This window comes from Falco punctatus, assembly GCF_963210335.1.
Source record: "Falco punctatus genome assembly, chromosome: 4".
In the NCBI taxonomy this organism is placed as follows: Eukaryota; Metazoa; Chordata; class Aves; order Falconiformes; family Falconidae; genus Falco; species Falco punctatus.
Window position 1 is genome coordinate 90,293,770 of NC_137583.1, and position 19,921 is coordinate 90,313,690.

A 19,921-nucleotide genomic window follows, 5' to 3' on the forward strand; every position below is an offset into this window, starting at 1 on the left:
GACTGCAGTTTTTAAATGGATCCAGAAGGTCAGACAAGAAGCCAAAAAAAGATGAGGAAATGAAATGAGGAAAAAAAATATCAAGATGGAAATATAGACATGGAGTGGAAAAAAATAAAAAGGAACCTTCTTCTGGAGTCAAAATCCCATCAGCTGATATACTTTTCATGGGAAAAATGGTAAGAATCTTATACCTATACATAATATTATAGGAAAAGTAAATCATACATAAGTTCAATTAAAACAAAACTTACTGGGCAAAATTGTGTGCTAGATTGTGCTATCTAACTGTTCCCAGGGATCTCAAATATTGCCTCTTTAGTATGAGCTAAACTTACTTTTATTTTTAAGAAGTTGCTGCTAACCATTAAAACTGGTGGATGTTTGAAATAGTGTATGGACAAAGATAAAATGGCATATTTGCATTTTGTAGTTGTTGCAAGCTGTAATGTAACCTATAGCAAAAGAGCAAGTGCCAGTTGGTTGCAAAGTGAGGTAGGCTCTGTACGGAGATCTTGGTGAAATTCCATGACACCTGCAATAACACCTGAATAGCATAGTCATGACTATTTATTACATTATATGTGCACATTTTTGGCATTACACAGAAGCTTCCATGATGTCAACAGTGTTAAGCTGTTTTCTCTATAAACTAAAATGTGAACTATGTAGTATGGACAGATCTGACGCTATGGAAAGAAAGGTACCTTGATAAGAAAAGATATTTGTCTTTCACAGTTTATGCAGACCTAAAGGTTCCCTAGGGACAGCAGGAAACACAGAACTAAAATCTCCTTTGACATCAGTATAACCATCTCTTCTGTTTGTTAGTCTTCGCCTTTTACTTCTAAGACTGACTGTGACAAATGTGGGTCTTCAACAGAAATAGAATTACTTTACTTTCAATATACAAAAACTTTTAGTGATTTCAGATGTAGCCAGCAGAGTTCAGCAGCAGTCAGTGTGGGACCTTATTTAATATTTTTCTTAACGAATGCCACAATTAGTTATGTATTAAAAAAGTTTTCTAGACCTTCCTAATTGGAAGGCATTGACAATATTTGGGAGGATCAGAATACCCTACAGAAAGAATTGCGTGAATGATTTTGAGAAGTGAGTTAGTGGTAATGGGATGATTGTTAACAGTAGAAAATGTTCATTTGGGGTCTAATAACCAGAATTTCTGCCCTAGGCCAGGAGCTCTTGACCTGCCAACAGCTGTGGAAAAAGGCTGCAGGATACATGGCCACATCAGCAACACGCCATCCCAAGGGCACTGGTGAGGCATTTCCAGTAGAGATAGGGAGTTTGTAATAGTGTTGTGTAAGGTGTGAGTAAGAGCCAGCTAGAATTACTGTGTGTATAGTTGTGTCTCACATATTAGGAAACATTAACTGAATCTAGAACAGATACAAAAAAGAACTAGTAGGATGATCTGGGAGTGGCAAGTTTGATGGAGGAGATGAAAGCAGGATGGCTTGGCAAAGCAAAGTCTGGGAGGGGAAGTATGGAATTCTGTGGAGGTAGGGAGGATAAAGAGTGGGTAGGGAAAGCAGTACTTCAGCGTTTTTCAGGTCAGTGTTGATACAAAACCAAGGGAATATATCTGTGTTTCAAACAAGAAGCTTTTGAACTATCAGAGTGGTGAAGACCTAGAGTAGCCGACCTGCAAAAGTTTTTGAAGTAACCCAGCTTGCTTTACAGTAGGTTTGGGGTAAGTTTTGAGCAGATTGGAAAGAGGGCCTAGGGAAAATATTCTGTTGGTTTTGGTTGGAGGCCAATTAAAATGTTCTTAACATACTGCTGGTTGGTCGATCCAGTAAGGATTTAAACTTACATCACCAGGAGATCCCTGGCAGTCTATGTTTCTCTATAAAATTATATAAATTTTACACTGATATAATTTGTCGGCACAACAGTGAGATGTTTGCTCCTCGTGGTAAAAGCCATGGTCCTGGAAACATAGTTGGGATAATGGAAGAGAAGATTGCCAGGGAAATGCCATCAACACTGTGATGAGTTAATTTTATGTTTTAAGAATTAGTTTACTGCTCCAGAAAAACTAATAGGACAAAATTTGGCCCTCCAAGCATGCATATATAAATGGGCACTTAATATTATTTTTTTTTCCTTCTATTTGATCTTACCTGAAAGATATCCTGAGTATCTCCCAAAGACTGCAGTCGCAGAACACTAAACACTAAACTTAGATGGTGACATTACGATCCCTCTCTCTCCTACAGTATTGCTGGCTGGCCAGGTCAGCAGGTTATCCGTAAGAGCACGAGGCATCCTTTCCAAGGTGCTTCTCCATATTGTTCCTTGGTGCATCCGTTTTGGACTGCCACAGTCCTCTTCCACTAGTATAATACATAATGAAAGCCAATACAGCAGTGTCTGTAAATTATAGCCTCTGGTGTGGGAATTGTAACAATGTGAGAGAAGTTGTTAAACTCCCTCTTTTTCTCCACCCACCCCCTCCCCCCCTCCAAGTGGTCACTCAAATGTGCTTAAAATTTTTAAAGCTGTTGCTGTTGTGATAATTTTTTATGAAACCTCTTTTCTTTTTCTTTTCTCTAAACCGAAATGTTGGGCCTATTCTAAATTAACAGTGTCCCTTTGACATTCATGGGATTTATGGGCATGCATGGATGGAAAATACATCCCTTTGCTGGATTTGAGTCAGGAGGATCCCAGAGGCATATACGGTACTTCTGAATTTCCTTCCGCTTTTCATGACTGTAATTCTTGTGTCCTCTTTTGCATACATAATTGATTAATCTGTATTTTTAAAGGTTTAATACGTTTCCTCTTTTTAATCTGGAGGCACATGATTTCATTTTCATTATACTCCCAAGGTCTCTGACTTCTGTTTTCGATTTCCCTACCCTGCCATCTGTGGGAACAAATTAGAGAGAAAATAACACACTTGGATTATTGGGATAAGGAGAGAATAATACAAGCAGCAAAGGAAAAAGGAGAATTAAATGAAAATTCAAAGGTATATGTAAGGATTCCCTGAAACAGGAGCAGGGAAATTTAAATTACACTTTGTTGTGCCAGCATCTGTCTTGAACTGTGAGGGAAGGTAACCCCTATAACTGTGCCTATTGCCATTGAGACAGCTGAGTCCAGGATCCTGCAAAATTCCCACTGATGGAAGTCACTTAATCAACAAATTCCTCAGATTCCTTGGCCCTACCTCCCTACCTTTTTAAGGCTTAAGAGAAGATCCATTAAGAGACTTAAGGGCTTTTCAGATGGTTAAGTGTTGCTGGGCCTGTGCTAATCTGCCTCAATGTGGTGTCCTAAGCATCCTCTGCTTTCACCCCTAGGACATGTTCTGCAGGGGAGCATAACAACTTTGCCCTGGATAGTGACCCACAAAGCCTCTCTCAGCAGGCTGCCTGACTTGTGTATTGCATGGCTGAGCACCAAAACCCCAAATCTCTATGGAATATGCCCCAGGCAACTCCCGATACCCTCTGTATGGAGAAAAGCCTATCTTTGTGCCTTGGCGTAGGAGCACTCTCTTCTGATGAATTCTCAGCTGTGGGCTTCTGCTCTTGCAAAATCACTGTGAACCCAGAATGAGTCTAGCCCATCCGACAGATCTGACCTAGTATTTTTCCAGGTTTCAGCCCCCACTATTCAAGGGAAAATAAATGAAATGAGGTGAGAGGGTGTAGGTATTAAGGAGGTTTGATCTCCCTATGACTGTACCATGAGTCAGATTGCTAAGAATCAACTCTATCACTAGCCACGATGCGGTTTTACTTATAACTCAAAGTAAGAATTAAAAATGTAGATTTACAGTAATGTAAAAATACAGAAATTTAAAAGAACAAAAAATGCATTTAGCAGGACTGTGTGTAGTCTTAGTAAATATCTAGCAATAATGTTAAGTCATCACAATATTTCAACTGACTTATATGGCTGGCTATATAGACTACATAACCCATTCGTTGACTAGCCTGCCTTGGACACTCCTTCAGCCTACATCTTTCCTCACCTCTTAAAGATAAGTGCAGTAGCTGCTCCAAACAACTGCCCAGAGAAGCTTGTCTAGCCAAAGGTGTAATGACCTCCTCCTTCCTCTCTTTTCCTGTTTACCTGCCCTCGGTCTCCATGACTGTGCACTGAGCATTTGGAAATTAGCTCATTTCCTTCCCCCACTGCTTAAGGTTGCTTGATTGTTATTTCTATTGTGTTTGCACCTTCCTTCTACCTTCTGAAAACATGCTGGTACAGCTTTATGTGGGATATCATGAGGCATATTGAATACATGATCTTACCAGAACTGTAACTATCCTTACTCCATGAATTTCATATAAAAGCTGGATGTGATACAGGTATGGTGATGGTGAAACAGGGAGCCTTGAACATCTGTTCCCAGTGGGGATTTGAGGTGGGGGGCAGAAGGAGGGTGACTGGGTGCTTGTGTAATTTGTTAAGGTGCTATAGAGTAAATTTTTTGCAATACCAAACCATAAACAGCTCTTATGGTTGATAGCCTTAAGTCTGGTTAGCAGTTTGCAGGATTGAGATAACAAAAGGATTTATTGGAGTGGACTTGCCTCAACACAGGAGGGGTGAATCCTGCTTCCTGCCCTAAGGATGAACAAAACGTTTTCCATTTAGATCATAGAATAATGTGTCTATAGACAGGGCTGGCAGCAGGAAGAGTCCCCATTTTCCTAACTCTGGGAGGAAAGCCTTTCATTTTGCTTTGTTCCTCTCCCTGTCCAATTCCTATTTCTTCACCACCATGGCCCAGCCTCAACAGGAGAAAAGAGTGATCCACCTTTCACTGTTTCATAGTCTGAGCAGTATCACTGTGTTTGAGGAGTGGTAATCCTTCCCTCCTGTTCCCAGTATCTTCAGTCAATGTTTTCTAATTGCGTATGTATGGGCAGTCCTTGGCAGATGAGCAGAGAGTAGGACATGGGATACGGAGATGTCACACCAGTGTAAACACCTGTAGTGTGTCTGGTTTTATCTTATCTCCTTATCAAGGTGTGTGAAAGGAATTAGTCAGTAATTTGTATTGCCAACAAGCTGCCTGGCCTGTTAGCCAAACTGCTGAGCTTGAGAAGAGAGATGGGCTTTCTATTATGCATCAAGCTCAACTAATGAAGACATCAGTGTTTTTCTAACATGGATTTATTTTAACTGTTCAGCTGCAAATACACATGCAGGCTCCAAGGCAGTTTAAAACAGCTCCAGAAACTTCTTCATCACATTTCTCAAGCAGATTATAAAGTTACAAATATTACATCATCAACAAAAAGCTTCTTTGGCTGGCCACTCTGTAAAACCCTGTCCTTTAGGTTTCGCTACGCAGGCGTTTCTGAGTGTCTTGCACACTCTGCTAGCTCATGTTCTCCGAGACTTTGTAATTCTCTATTGCACAACTTGGGGAGTTGAATTCTGGAAAAGCTCTTTTCAGTAATTTTCCCAAGTCTACCTAAGTGAGCCTCCTTCAGTGCTGGCACCCATCTGACTTCTGTGGTCTGCTGAAGGATGGCTAGTGGTTTTTTTGCTTGATGCCTTCCACTTCCCTTACCTAAATGTAAAAAGAATACGATTCCTGCTTTATAACAAAGACAAATGATTACATAGTCACTTCAGAGGTGAAAGCAGGAGGTCGTTTCCCCATCATCTTTTAGCCAACTTGAATTGTCTTCACCAAAAGCAGATGTCATTCCTGATGGTTAAGAAAATTATTTTTGAAGGAGATGCTATAACTTCCATTCATGAGAACAGACAACAGATCCTGCGTGTTCTACATGTCCCTCCTCAGTGGCATCAGTGGGAGGTTTGGGCATGAATCATGCAACAGGCAGGGCTTGCATTTTAAGCCATTTACAGCTTCAGGTTGAAATATGCCCGTTGGAGAAATGCAGCATGAAAGGGACTACATACTGGCTTTGTTCTGCATGTCACACCCACAAGCCAACATCAGTGGGGTCTCATGCGCACAGCTGAATGGCATACGACCCAAAGCTTTAATGAAGAACAGATTTTTCCCGAGTTTTGGGGATTTTTCCCGGGTTTGGGGGCTCCTATAAGGGCTGTATAAGCTCATACTTAAAAACTGACTAGTTTTGAACATGGCAAGTAGAATTACTGTTTCTTGCTGGTTTCAGGATAACATTATCTCGCTCCTAATGAGAAAAAGAGGATGATTTTTGGGTCCCATAAAATAGTGCTGCTGCTCTCGTAAACTGTTAAAGTGAATAGGAGCTTTAAAGCTGGTAGGTGTTAGACCTGGGCTCTTTCAGACCCGAGTCTTCAGCTTGTACTGCCTGAGCTGGCCGGTTCTCCTCATGTTGATCCTTAAGTGAAGTCACTGTCCATTCTTATGCAGATTGAAAAAGAGCAGTCCTTTTCCTGCTGCATCCGGCTGAGCCCTGGGGTGAGGAGGGGTGTGAAAGGAGCGTTGTAGGTCACCTCGCGTGGGTGCTGTCTATCTCAAGTGGTTACTGGGGAGATCAGCAGCGTGTTATTGCCTACCTAAACTGAGGAATGAAACTTCCTAAGAAGGTGGTGCAACAGTATTTTGTGTTCAAGACATAATAGACCCCTAAGCATTTTGTACTCCACTCACATAAATTCCCTACTGCAAGATATCCTCTTGGTTTTGCACCCCTAACAAGTTCATCAGAATTTTTTTACAGAAATGCTTTGTTTGCTGTTTTTGACAAAAAGAGGGGGTAGAGTGTGTCTTTATAATACCCCCCCCATTTTTAAAAATTACTGTAGTAACCAAAATATTTTTGCAAGCAACTCAGATCCAGAGCGATTCCAGTAGGCCCCATTCTCCTTTTATTGATGAAACTCAGCTGATTTAAAATGGGCTCCTCTCCTCTCACAAGGAAATCACACAAGATCCTTCAGCTAATTTTGAAAAATTTTTTCTTCTACATCTCCCTATTTCCATTGAAAAGTTATCCTAATTGAATCAGTTTACCTTTTGAAATGTTAATTAAATTAAAAAGATCTGGTGCTGCCAGCAAAACAGAAAAATGCTTTTTTAATGTACAGTGGAAATCAATTATCCAGTATCTGTGGATATAACCAAAAAATATTATTGTAGTTTCTTTTTTTTTTTTTTTTTTTGGGGGGGGGGGCAGGGAAGAAAGACTAATTGTTTTTTAAATGAAATGTTAAGTAGCATAGTTTACCAAGAAGTATAACCACAGACCAGTTTGATGTGTGTTGCACAGCTGGAATTAGAAACACACACAAAAAGAACAAAAAAAAATAGAAACCACAGAGCCATTAAGCTGAGACAGTAAAGAAGCAGCGAAATTGGCCTGGCTTTTCTTTTTCCACTTAAAGGTACTATTCACTTGGATAAACGGGTACAGTCTTTGCAAATAAATAAACTTACATTTTTTAACAACAACAAAACAAAAAAAGAATCAGAAGAAGGAAATGGGAAAAACCTAAACCAAACAAAAGAGTGAGAACATAGGGATCATTAAGCAGTGATTTCAAACAAAAATGCTGTTAATTAAGGGCAACGCCCAGCAGCAGGAATCTGGGAAAGAGGTTGAAACGAGAAACAAATATCATGTCCTTCAAGTTTAATTAATTTTTTTGGATAATCTCCAAATGCGCAGGGGGCAAAAAAGGAACATAAAATAGCCAAAGGAAGAAAAATATTAAAAGGTGAGAGTTCCTGAAATTTGGAATTGTAGCATTTACAGAAATGCAAAAGTCAGTGTTTTCAGCCTGCAAAGCTGTAACTAGAACCTGAGAGGTTAGGAGAGTGAAGTTTAAACTCTTACATCTCTAAACAAACGGCCTCTTTCGAAGTGTTTGAGGCAGCTGGATGCCACGGCGGCCTCATCATGTGGCACAGAGCTCTTTTGCGGCAGAACATTCAGTAAAGTGGTCCCTGCTTGTAGAAAATACGTGCTTCTTCCATGCATTTTAATTGCCTGGGTCATCACTGTCTGCAGTCCTGACCATACCCCCAGCAAAGCTCTTCCTGTTGGTTCAGCAGTGCCTCCAAGTCATTCTGTAGCTGGAAATGGTACCATGGTACCAGTGCAACCAGACAGGAGTAAGGGCGAAGTGCCCCTGGCAGAGCAAATCCGTGCCAGGTCTCACTGCGGGGGGGGGGGGGGGGGGGGGCGGGAGGGGGAAGGCAAAAGAAGTGAGTCAAAGCAAATGTATTCCTTTTCCACTGTGTTTGCCTTTTTTTTTTTTTTTTTTTTTTTTTTTTTTAAATATTGAAGTCTTCCTGTATTAGCCAGCTACTTCTTCCCAAATTCATCCCGCTGCTGTAACTAATTCATGAATAGTGTGCCAGTCATGGACTAACATATTTCTAACCTCCCTTTTTTTTTTTTTTTCTTTTACATTTCCTGAGTTTTCCAGTCAGATAACTGACTCCCTTCCACTCCTATGCCTCTTTCCACCCCTAAGACCTACCATCACTGCCTAAAGAATCCCTCCCATCGCCAGCCACTTCCCTATCTCTGTGCTTGGAGCTGAATTTCCTTGCCTGGCTCCAGCTGCCCTGTTATTCTCCACAAAGTTTTAAGAGCTTTCCCCACTGTAAATGATGGGGCAAAGCCTGCCAAGGCAGTAAGCAGCCAGAGGGTAGAAAATAAATGGATTCAGGAGCTCCAGGTATATCAGTGGTGCTGCAGATTGCAGGAGGAAGGAAAAAGATAGGCAGTGTGAACAGATACAGTGAACTTGTTTATGGTGAGCACTCATGGGACTGACAAAGATCAGTTGCTTAATGGAAGTGGGTTTCCTATAAACACTGAACAGATTCCTAGTGAGTGTGCTGTGTGGATATTTTGGACAGAATTGCATTATGCCTTTTAAAATATTCATAAATAAGAAAAATCTTTCCAAAAGACACCTTTTAAAGATGTAAAAAGAGTGACAGACAATTTACGTCATTGTATTCTGTCTTAATTGTGTACAACCCATCCCTTGGATAGATTAACTGCATAAATGTTGGCTGAATCTGCAAATAGATAAATGAGTGGCCAGCCTGGACATCAGCCCCCCAAGGTGCTCCCTGTCTCCTGTGGGACTTGAGGATACTCAGCTTTGAGGATCATTTGACCCAAAATATAAAGTTCATGGTAACAAAGAAGCAGGAATGCAAATAGAATTTCCTTGCCTTGAAAAAATAATAGTTTGATAAGTTGCTCTGAAGAATGTTAAGCACATTTTTTTGAAAGTGTTTATTTGTATTTGTTAGTGTGCAGTCTAAGGGGGGAATGAAACATCTGGATAATGATGTGGTTATAGTTTAAAGAACATCCTAATGGTCATATTCCTTCCTCTGTAGGAATGCTCACACGATTCGAAAGAAGATACTTGTTCATCTGTGTTGTGTATTGATCTACTGTCTGACTGATACACCACTTGAAAAGATTCTGAGCCCAATGTGCTGCTAATGTAAGCAGAATCAGTGACATGGAAATCAGTTGCAAGTCTGGCCCTCTGAGTTTGCTCATGAAAAACATTACCTTGACAATGACTGGTCAAAAATACCTATTTGTTTTAATTCAAGTCTGTCTCATTGAAACCAGATTTACACAGAGATCGTTTCAGTAAGTTCATCAGAATTGCTCTGAACATGCTCTAGTATGATGAAAACCAAGCATTTACTTATTTTTAAAGAGTCCCTTCCCAATGCCAACACTTTAAGAATTAAGAATGTTCCTTTTTTTATGTCACTCATGTTGGAAGTGAAATGTGAACAGCCTATTTATACTGAGGTTTTCCTGTATGCAGTAACACAGTTATAGCGGGGAAAAGTTTTGAGCATCATCGAGGAGACTTTAGGCTTTTTCAGCCAGATGAGAAAGGAAATCTAGAAACTTTTTCACAAAGAGATTAAGGCTGACATTCTCAAAGTCAGTTTGGGTATTTAGATAGTCACCTTGCACTAAAATTAACAAGATTTCTTTGTCTAAATACTCTGTCTTTGAAAATTTTAACTTTTAAGCACTCCCCCTGTCTGCCCCCTCCCCACCCCTCCCTAATGTGGACTCTGGCCTAGCCACAAATAGATCTCGCGTCTCCCTAGTATTAGACTAGAAATACCGCGTATCTGTGTGTGTACAAACGTCAGTCTCTATACTGTTGTAGGTTTGAATCTTCAGTAACAGATGTAACATTTCTATATGATATGAAATACTTTAGCAAATGATGTGAGAAGGTGGGTGTCAGCCCAGTGGTTTACTTTACCTGCATTTCAAAGACAATCCATTTGAAATGTGATGAAAGGTGGACGATGTCCAGCTCGACACTGAAAAGTTTTTCCCTACCCCCATCTTTAAAAGGCATGAGGGAGATGATGCTTTCAAAGCAATCCTTGTCTCAGAGGTCACTATTGTGGGGAAGGATAATGTTGGTTTAGAGAAATACATAATTATTTTACTTTTCTTGCCAGCCCATTGGTTGTCATCAGGGTTGCCTTGGTGGGGGGTTTTTTTCTTCTTTTAGTTAAGAGAAACAAATGGTGAAATCTTCAGCTATTTGAAAGGTGAGGCAAAGTAAGATTGGCATCAAAATAGGCTAAATGGTATAAGCCTTAGCTTCGTGAGTCTTGTGTCTAGCAGAGTGGTGCTCTGGTCTCAATTGTACACTAAAGAAATAACTCCAGAAGTAACAAAGATTGAGATTTTGTTGTATGAATCCCATAATTCTACATTCTTTATCAGAGAAACATTGCTGTTTAATATATTTTGTCCAGGAAGGTGAAAATCACTATGGGTCTGTAAGCCAGAACAAGTTCAGGCAATTTTGATGTTTGGGGAAAAAGGAAAAAGAAAAAAAAAAGAAAAAGGAAAAAAAATACAGGGAAAAAAGAAGAGGCATGGTCCCCTGTAGAAAGGAGGGGGTTCTCAGCCTGTGAAATGGAGTCTAAGTGGAAGCAGCTTCACAACTGACCTGGGCACAGTACAAGGGAACCTGCTGAAGGCAGAGCAGTCCATGCGTATGCTCTAGAGCTCACCACAAGCTTCTCTGTGGGCAGGACCTTGAGGTCCTTTATCTGTTTGACCCTAAACTCAAGAGGGTTTCTCCTTCTCTTTTGGAGCTGACAGAGCCACTTTAAGGAGCAGGTTGTTTTACAGGTAGATCGGCCAGGTAGTGAGGACGTGTGGGTTGCTGCGTGTCTTTGGTTTTGCAGATAAAATGCAGCTCTGTTTTTGTCTTTACCAATTTGGTTAGAAGGGTTGGTTGTCTCTCCTGGCATGCGAGGCTGGGGCATGGGGGAGGGCCAGCTGGCTGCAGTGCCATCCAGATAAGAACACCTTGCTATTGTTAACGTGGAGAAAACAATCAGGAGTTATGGTAGGGATAATATCTGCCCCTTTGGGAGGGTGTGTACCTGCCACTTATTACTTACGTTCCCAGTTCTGGTTAGCTTTCCATTTCTCGCCGGATAACTGGAATCCAAGACTAATTGAGAAGGACATTTTTCTTCACATTTTTCTCTGGTTACCTTTTCTCCAAAGCAGACCTCGTTCCTGTGGTTCATGCCTTTATCACCTGTAGACTCACCACTGCCTCACTCATCCCCACCAAGGCCCCGTCTCAGGCATATTTGGAAGCTGGCTCAAAATGCTTGCAGCCGGGCTGCCTGAGTGCGTGGTGCTGCCATTGGTTTTGATTTGTAAAGCCCCACAAGGTCCTGAGGCTGGCCTACCTGCAAGGATGGCTCTTACCCTCTGCCAAGAGGCTGCTCAGCACCAGGAGCAGCATTCCTGCTGGTGCTCCCTCCCTGCAAGAGAGAGTGAGCCTCTGGCAGAGCTCTGGGGAGGAAGGCACTTCAGTAAATCCCCAAGCTTCTCCCAACCATGAGAGGCTCATGTTTGCTGTTCGCAGGCCACATCACAAAGTTCATGTCTTTACATGCTTGTGAAGAGGCAAGGAGTCCCTGTCCTACTCTGCAGAATAGACTCCTGTTTTGGTTTTTTGCTATCTGGGATGCGGAAAGAGTTGCTACCGATTTGGCTCTGTGTTTCAGTCTGTACTGTTCAAAACTCAGAGCCTGGAGAAGCTACAGCTCATTTTATTATCATAGGTCTCAACAGATTTTTCAAAAGATAGCAGACCAAATACAGGACCAGTTTTTGGTTTTTATTCAGCTGTTCTTGCTGAAGGCACCTTTCTCACTGATGGCTCCCAGTACCAAAGCTGAGAGGCCACTAGATGAGGACTGCAGAATATGGCCCACTGACCTTAGCCCAGGCAGAAGGGGCAGAGCACACCAATCAATTACAGTTTGATACCCAGGCTCATAAAAATCTCACTGGAATAGTACGTATAAATGTCTAATGCATCCATGAATCTGAAGCCAACATATTTTCTCCCCAGTCCATGGAAATCATCTGGGTTTAGACCATAAAGATATGCTGCTCTATGTGTGGTATATAAAGGATATCAATACCAAAAGAATTTATGTAAGATCCAAGAACTTTTTAATAAAGTGTGTGTTCTCTGGCCATTGCTTCTGTTCTTTATGAATAGATATAAGAAGTGATACAGTTTCATCTAAGATCATACACTAAAGGTAGATTGCTAGCTGTCTGTAATCTCCTTGGGTAGGCTGGGCTCTGAAGAACAAGCTTTTAATAGTTTGATATAGTGAGTGGTATTAGGCTGCTCATATATTAGGGCTCAGCACATCCTCTTATACAACCCAACATGGCAGGACAAATTAACCATACTTTGGCCTGCTGAATGGGATTTGGGGGGGCATAACTATAAATGAAGCTTTTCTTCTACTCCAGAATGATTTGTCCTCCATATGGCTCATGAGCTGTACCTTTTCCAAGCTGAGTCAACACTGTTAATTGTCTTACTGCACACAGCCTTTGGAGGTCTACCTCGACAGCTGGAGGTTTTCTGTTTGTTTTTAATTGTTTGTGCTTCTCTTCCCTTTATGGAGACGGCAGGTAGAAGCTCGCAGCTTTGCAGTTGGAACAGAAGACACTAAGGATTGTTTCTCAGTGTTGCCTTACCCCACTTTCCTATACAAACAAGACTGTCTCGGGTAGGCTCCAGTGTGTCTGAGGAATGATGTTATTATTGTGGTTATCACCTCGAAGCATTAGGCATGTTTTTTAGTTACAGTAAGATGAGGAATCTCATCTTCTTTGGGATTCTTTGGGAAGCTAGTCTAGAGGGCAAGGACAGACTTGATTTGCTTGCAGTAGTCTATGCTGTTGAGAAGGCTTCATGAGCAGGGTTCTTTTTATGTTACTACAGCAGAAGTACTGTATAGGGCACTTTTATCAGGCAAAGGTGAAGGTGGCAAATGCAGAAGTCAGAGGCAAGGTCACTGGCTGCCAGGAAGGAACCACAGGTGGAAGAAAGCTCTGCTCAGGGAGCTGGACGATCAGCACAGAGGTGGGACTTGTCTCACCAGGCAGTGCAGGGGCAGATGACTGCCTGAGCCTAGCTCCCTCCTGCGACTTCCATGCAGTTGGCACAATTAATTGGCCCTGGATTTCCATTGTTTGATTCATCTACCCTGTCTTAGTCATATTTTTTAGGAGGGGTGAATTGCAATGCAAGAACCGTCAAGGATGTCCAGATGAGAAGGTCAAATGGGAGGATGAGCTTTTAGCCCATTACAGTGGAGTTGACACGATGTCTGCTCAAAAGTGTAAGTGAAGAATAAGCTCTTGTGAACAGTGGAGTGCACTGATCGAGTGCTTTTATATACATTTAGGTGAAGGAGAGAGTATCATGGCTGCAAGTCTCATAAACCTCTTGCCTGCTTACCAGCATAATTTCTATCTTGTTTCTTCACTTTTCGGTTTTCCATCCATTAGCTGACCTTAGATAAGTCTGGGCCATGGCATGAGTAGTCATGAAGTTGTATATGGTGAAGGATGAGTACAGCTCTCTGTCATCTTTTGATCATATTACTGTCTTCTGCTTATGAATTTCCTCTGTTTTATCTACTTAGGAAAATTAAAAGTACCTTCTCTCGATTCCTGTCAGCCTTGTTAAATTTCCCTGTGCAGTGTCCTCAGATTTCCAATTCTTACCTCAGTTATCCTGCTATAGCATGTGGGTGTTTGTGAGTACTTATTTCTCTCTCTTCAAGCTCTAGATCCCAGAATCATGCCAGCATCAACTACTGTTCTGCTCTAACTGTGTCTTCCCTGCCTTTGCAGCTGCAAAGCAAAACTTGCAAGTCTAGTTTCAATTTTTATAGTATGCTCTTCACTAACTGAATAACCAGAAGGAATTGAGATTTCAGTAGCATTTCAGTTGTATCTTCTTTTTAAAGCAGATCTCATGAAGTATGAGAGCCAAATTCACTGGTTTCAAACGCTTTGATGTCTCTGTTGTGATTATATACTGTGTGGTACCATGTGCATCATTCCCACAATATATCCAGAAAGCTACATAAAAATGAAAGTGTTTTAGTTCTTTGTTTGATGCTCCTGCTAACTAATATTTTGAAAGGCAGGAAGAATAATCTAAATCTAGTTTAACAGTTCAACAAAGTAAACAACAAAAAAATCAAGTGCAGAATAAAACTGGAGGGTAAAATAATACAGCAAGGAAAAGATAAAAGAGTCACCCATCTGCACCATGGCTATGCTTATGGAAAGGGCAACACTGGAAGCTTACAATGAACATAGGATAGATGCACATTTATGGTACTTGGCATTCTTCCTTTGGACTGTGCTTCACCCTAAAAATCATGCAAAATGAATAACTAGAATGAATCTTTGTGGGTTGGGATTTTTTCTAGTTTGTTTATTTTTAATAGCTTATTTTTTCATTTTGAGATATTCGGCAGGCTTGCTTTTTCTCTATAGCTGTTTGTGGTGGTTATTTGAACTAATGATGACAATTATAAAACCATGGTTGGTCTCCATTTTAAAATGTTCTAGTGCCTTTGATGGAGCATTGGTCTTACTGTGTTGGGTAAATGTACAGATCGTGAAGTGCTATTTCCTGCCTAAAAGCTCCGGTGATTTTTGTCAAAACTTGTGTTTGGTTTTGTCTAACTGGCTCGAAATGTGGGACTATGTATTATAGCACCTCTTACATTGTTTTCCTTGTCTGGTGTTTTCTTGGTTGGCCAATTGCTGGGCTGTGTCAGTACCAATAACAAGTTAGCACCAGCCTGCAATGTTTATTCAAGTAAAATTTCACAGACTTTTTGTTTGCTTGAGCACTGCAGGACTGAAACCTTTTAGGTTCAAGCAAAATAACATGCAGCTCTTCCAATTTGTTACATATTTTTTAGATATTTCTGCCAACTGTTGACAAATTTGAGGCATGTTGACAAAGTATCATCATTTCATAAGGAAAATGTTCTCCTATTTCTTATTTTTCAAATAGCTTCCTTAGGATTAAATCCTGAAAATCTACAAAACAATCACAATTTACTTTAAGCGTAGGGGTAACTCCAGGAGTTTCAACAGAATTTACTGTTGAAATTACGTTCCTTGTGCCCACCAAAGCCCATGGCAAAAATTCCACTGACTTCAGTGAAACCCGGGAGCCTTGATACTGAATTAGGAGGCGATATTCATATTTGATGTGAATTATAAAAATGTGACATCTGCTTTTACTTAAGACTTGCAGGACCCTGGGTGCCCCAGCTTGCTGAGGACACTGAAAAGAGACAGAAGGTTCAATTCCTGTTAGCTACCACTTGGCGTTGTGTTCGACTTCAGGCTGCTAGCAGTGGGGATTACAGCCAGACCAGTGTTGGGGATGGCTGGTTTTGATCCCCGGGGCTCCTGAACTTCCACTTTGTAAAACTAACTAGGTGTAATTTTGAGAACTGTCTGCTTAGATTTTCAGTTCAGGACCTCAAATCTGGATGCAGGGCTCAACGTTGTTGTATTTTATCTTTCTCAGTTTTGAGACCGAGAGTTTTATAAAGTAGTATCAAAGAACTAAATATAAGGATATTTTCCAAAAAGGGGGGCATTTTGTGGGATCAGTTGTGATCCTGGGATCCCATGTTTGGTTGGCTTGTTTTGCTAAAGGTACTTGGGTGAGGGTGTAGCATTAAGCCCTGGTAAAAGGAACAAGGCACACCAGTGTCTATATTTTTTTGTTTCTGAGGTATCAGGTCTTTGTCTCCCTTTGAACAACACAGCATAAATTAAGCTGTAGATTTCTTCTTGTCTTCCAATGTGGCATTACCCAAACTTCCAACCTGGGGAATAGAGAGGTGTAAAGGTGTAACTCAGATTACTCCCTTGTGAAACAGTGCAAGTCTCCTGCTAATTAGTTCCTCCCAGGCTCTTGTGAATGTTCTTCATTACAGAAGAGGAAAAGGGAGAACTCAAATAGTCTGACTTAAATGATGTGCAGGGAAAAAATGATTATAAGGAAAATGAAAGGCTATAACAGCATTTTTGTATACGTGTGTGAATGCATATGCATACATGGGACTGTTGTCCTCTGTCATTAATGAGAGCTGTGCATGCTGCTGGGTCACACACCAGCAATAACTCGATCTGCCACGAGTACCTGAGCACCTTTCTGCTAAATTAACCACAGTGAGCTTGTGCTGGTTTTATGTTGGCTGCAGGGAAAGAAAAAATATCTCATCCTGGTATAAATCCTGACTGTTCAAGCTTGTTAGTTGTTTTTTTTTTTTTTGTCCTGACTTTCTACCAACAGAATGGCTTTACATTGAAGTGGTGTGGTATTTTTGATCCAGTACTCGAAGCTATAAAGCCAGATTTCATGTCTTTCTGAGCTGTAGCTCAATACAGGGCCTGATCCCGGGGTAAGGCCCGGAGCAAAGTCATCAACGGTGCACTCAAAGTATCATCTGGTGCAGTACATGCATTTTCTTTGTTCCATTTGGTGAGTGCACAGCTCAGTGTCCCGTTCACAAGATGAAGCTGGCAACTGGTATAGACAGATAGATATGAGACTGAGAGATCGAGAGAGGTAGATATAGATAGATACATCACATGAGGTATTGGTGGATGAGAAATTCATGCTTTAGAATCACTAATCTCAGATGTCTCCTGTCTAGATATCATCAAACATGTTGCACTGTATCTTTCTGTAAGGACAAATGTCCAACAAGGACAGATTAAGGCTGGTAAACTGGCTGGATTCCTGACTAGATTGGAGTTTGCACCCAGGTGGCCGAGAGGATAACCCAGCAGTACGCAGGGACCCCATAGAGCCCCTGGAATGCCACCTGATTTACAAACTTTATTGCCATACTTTACCTGGGACAACTTTAACGAGGGATGCTCTGCTAGTAGTGTAGTAGTAGAGCATTAACACTTTATGAAAAAGATAACTGGCAAATTCTCACTGCTATAGATATGCAAGGCCAAGATGAAATTACTTAGATGCTGTTTACCTATATTTCCTGTTGCCATTAAAAAAAGCAGACAAAGCCCTCATATGTACATTGGAACTGTGACAATGGGCATCCATCAGCTACTGAAATAATTATTTAAGAGGCTGATGAAAAGGCTGAAGACTGCAAGATTTCCATGGTATTTGAGAATGTTTTAACTTTTAAGTGTTGGCTAGTAGATTTAAGGCTTAGAGAAAAACCTAGCCATTTCCTAGGGGAGTGTCTAAATGCCATGTTTCACCTCAGAATGTGTACGTCCAATTCACTGCATCAGCAACGGAGAAAAAAAAAGAAATGTTGATGGTTCCTTTAGATATGTGATATTTCCCACCCATGACTGACACAACTATACCAGGCAATGTTAAAGTAGGATTGGATGTGCTATGAAAAACTGGGGTTTTTTTGATAATGATTATTTCATTCAAGGAACTGGTTTAAATTCTGCTAGAGGAATCTATATAAATTCCATCTTCTGGAGTAGGGCTTGTGACTACACCCTGCAAAATACTGCTAAATCTTTTCACATGCAGTTTGATGGCTCAGTTGGGAGAAAAGCAGAGACAATTCCCCAGAGAGAGGCTGAAAGTATCCCAGATCATTTAAAGGGGATGTTAATGATGATCTGTCTAATTATAACAACCTAAATATCAGCACCGTTAGCAATTTAATTTCTTATTATAGCATGGAAAAAAGGAGATAAACAGATTATTTATGCTTCTTCTGTGTGGAATGTTATGATTTTGGTGTCTTTATTGGATGTAGCCTGTTAGAGGGACCGTGCTTTTCCCTGTATGTTCCCTGCCTGATAATTAACATGTACAGGATGCTTTTAAATAGCAAACAAAGGAAACTCACTCTGCTAGTTAGTTTGGTGGTTGTATACCAAAACACCTCATGCGAAACAGCAGCAGTTTAAATTTCCTGGAAGAAGAAAACGTTCTTCTTATGAAAATGATGTTAATAACAATGAAGTGCCTTAACACAACCATACATCTGAAGTCAAAGAAGGTACAAGTAACTTGAACAAAAGTTTGTATTTAAGAGCTGGAGAGCTCAGACTTCTTACGTAGCCAGCCTGAAAGTGCAGAAATTTCTGCAGAAACTAATGCTCATTTTGTCCATGAGTAAAACCCAGCTTGTTGCCTAAGTTTTCCTTCAGCAATCACAGCAGATTAAAAAAAAATAAATAATCCTTGCATATTTAAGATGAAAGGGGATTAGAAAAAAGAAAAATCACTAGGCCTTGACCCATCTGATTTTATAGTATGACATTCAAAAAAACTAGTAATGAATATGGTGTAAGTAGCTAGGAAGATTAGTTAGCTTAGACACTTGCAGAAAGAGTATGGTGGACAAGAGATGACCTGCTAGAGTAGAGATGATCCTGATAACTAAAGATCAGTCCTCCTTCCACTGAAATCTAGCAAGATCCCCAGTGTTAGCAGAAGTAGAAAGATGCAGGTTTCTTGCTAAGAACCACCAGCAGGAATGATGTATGTCAAAGTCTGTGAAGGGCTACAGCGAGCATCCTTAGAAAATGCAGACTCTTAAATGAGGGATGTTATTTTGAAAAATCTGACTATTTTCTGACAATTTTCCATTTTTTCCAATGGCACTAATAACAACCAAAAATCCAAATAATGAAAGAATCTAAAGCAAAATAAAAATTCTGTGTGAGGCTGTAAACTGAATTGTGACAGCAAAAGAAATTCTGAAAGGGAAACTGATAGTGAAATTCATAAGACCAGTTTAACCTTATAAGATAAATGAAATGAGAAGAATTATAAGTAAATAACAAACTTAATTGACTAGTAATTCAGGTCTGCAATATTTTTGTAAGTTTAAGTATGTTCCTCAACATGACAATGTTACATTATATTGCCATTAATCCAGAAGGGTAAAAAATTGCAAGCAGGCTGCAAGAAAAATCATGATATTGGCTCCAATTTTTTTTTTTTTTATTACAGTTCAGTAGTCCATTTCCCAGCCCTCCTCCAGAAATATAGCAGGTAGTATACTGCCTTTAAAAGAAATTCGGCTTCCACTAAAGACCTACATTAGACTAGTACAGTGGTACATCACTAAGAGATTCCAACTAATTAGTTCTTTCCCTCCTCAGGCCCTATTCCATTTGCCTTCCCTGCATCAGTTCCCTGTCAGTACTGCAGATAAGGTTTTTGCCTTGACCTTGACCTTTATATCCCTCCCAAACGTGGTCACATTCACACCCCAGTTCTGCATCCCTTTGCAGGCCATGCACCTGTCCCTGTACCTCCAGCTGCTCCTCCTGCAGACTGAGTATTTTGACATGGTATCACCTCATACCCCTCTTTTTCTTCCACCAGCTACCTCTTGAGACCTCTCTGCTGCAGTAGGCAGCTAAGCAACAAGGGGGTTGCATGGACGGGAGCAAGATGCACTGGCCAAGTACTCAGTGCCCAGAAATTGGTGCTATTTCTCCATATTCTGGTGCTGCACCTGAGGCTGCCCCGGGAAAGCAAAGCAGATGTGCCCATTTCATAGAATTTATTCCAATAAGGTCTTTGCCTATTAGCAAAA

The 19,921-nt window shown here is 40.7% G+C and overlaps 1 protein-coding gene across 1 annotated transcript in view; it reads left to right on the forward strand.

The window, feature by feature from the left end:
* GLI3 (GLI family zinc finger 3) overlaps positions 1-19,921 on the forward strand; it is a 427,034-nt gene that overhangs the window by 192,093 nt on the left and 215,020 nt on the right. Inside the window, exon 3 of the mRNA XM_080382113.1 lies at positions 1-19,921. This exon is cut by the window's right edge and continues 18,649 nt beyond it. The gene's annotated coding sequence lies outside the window, so the exon portion shown is untranslated.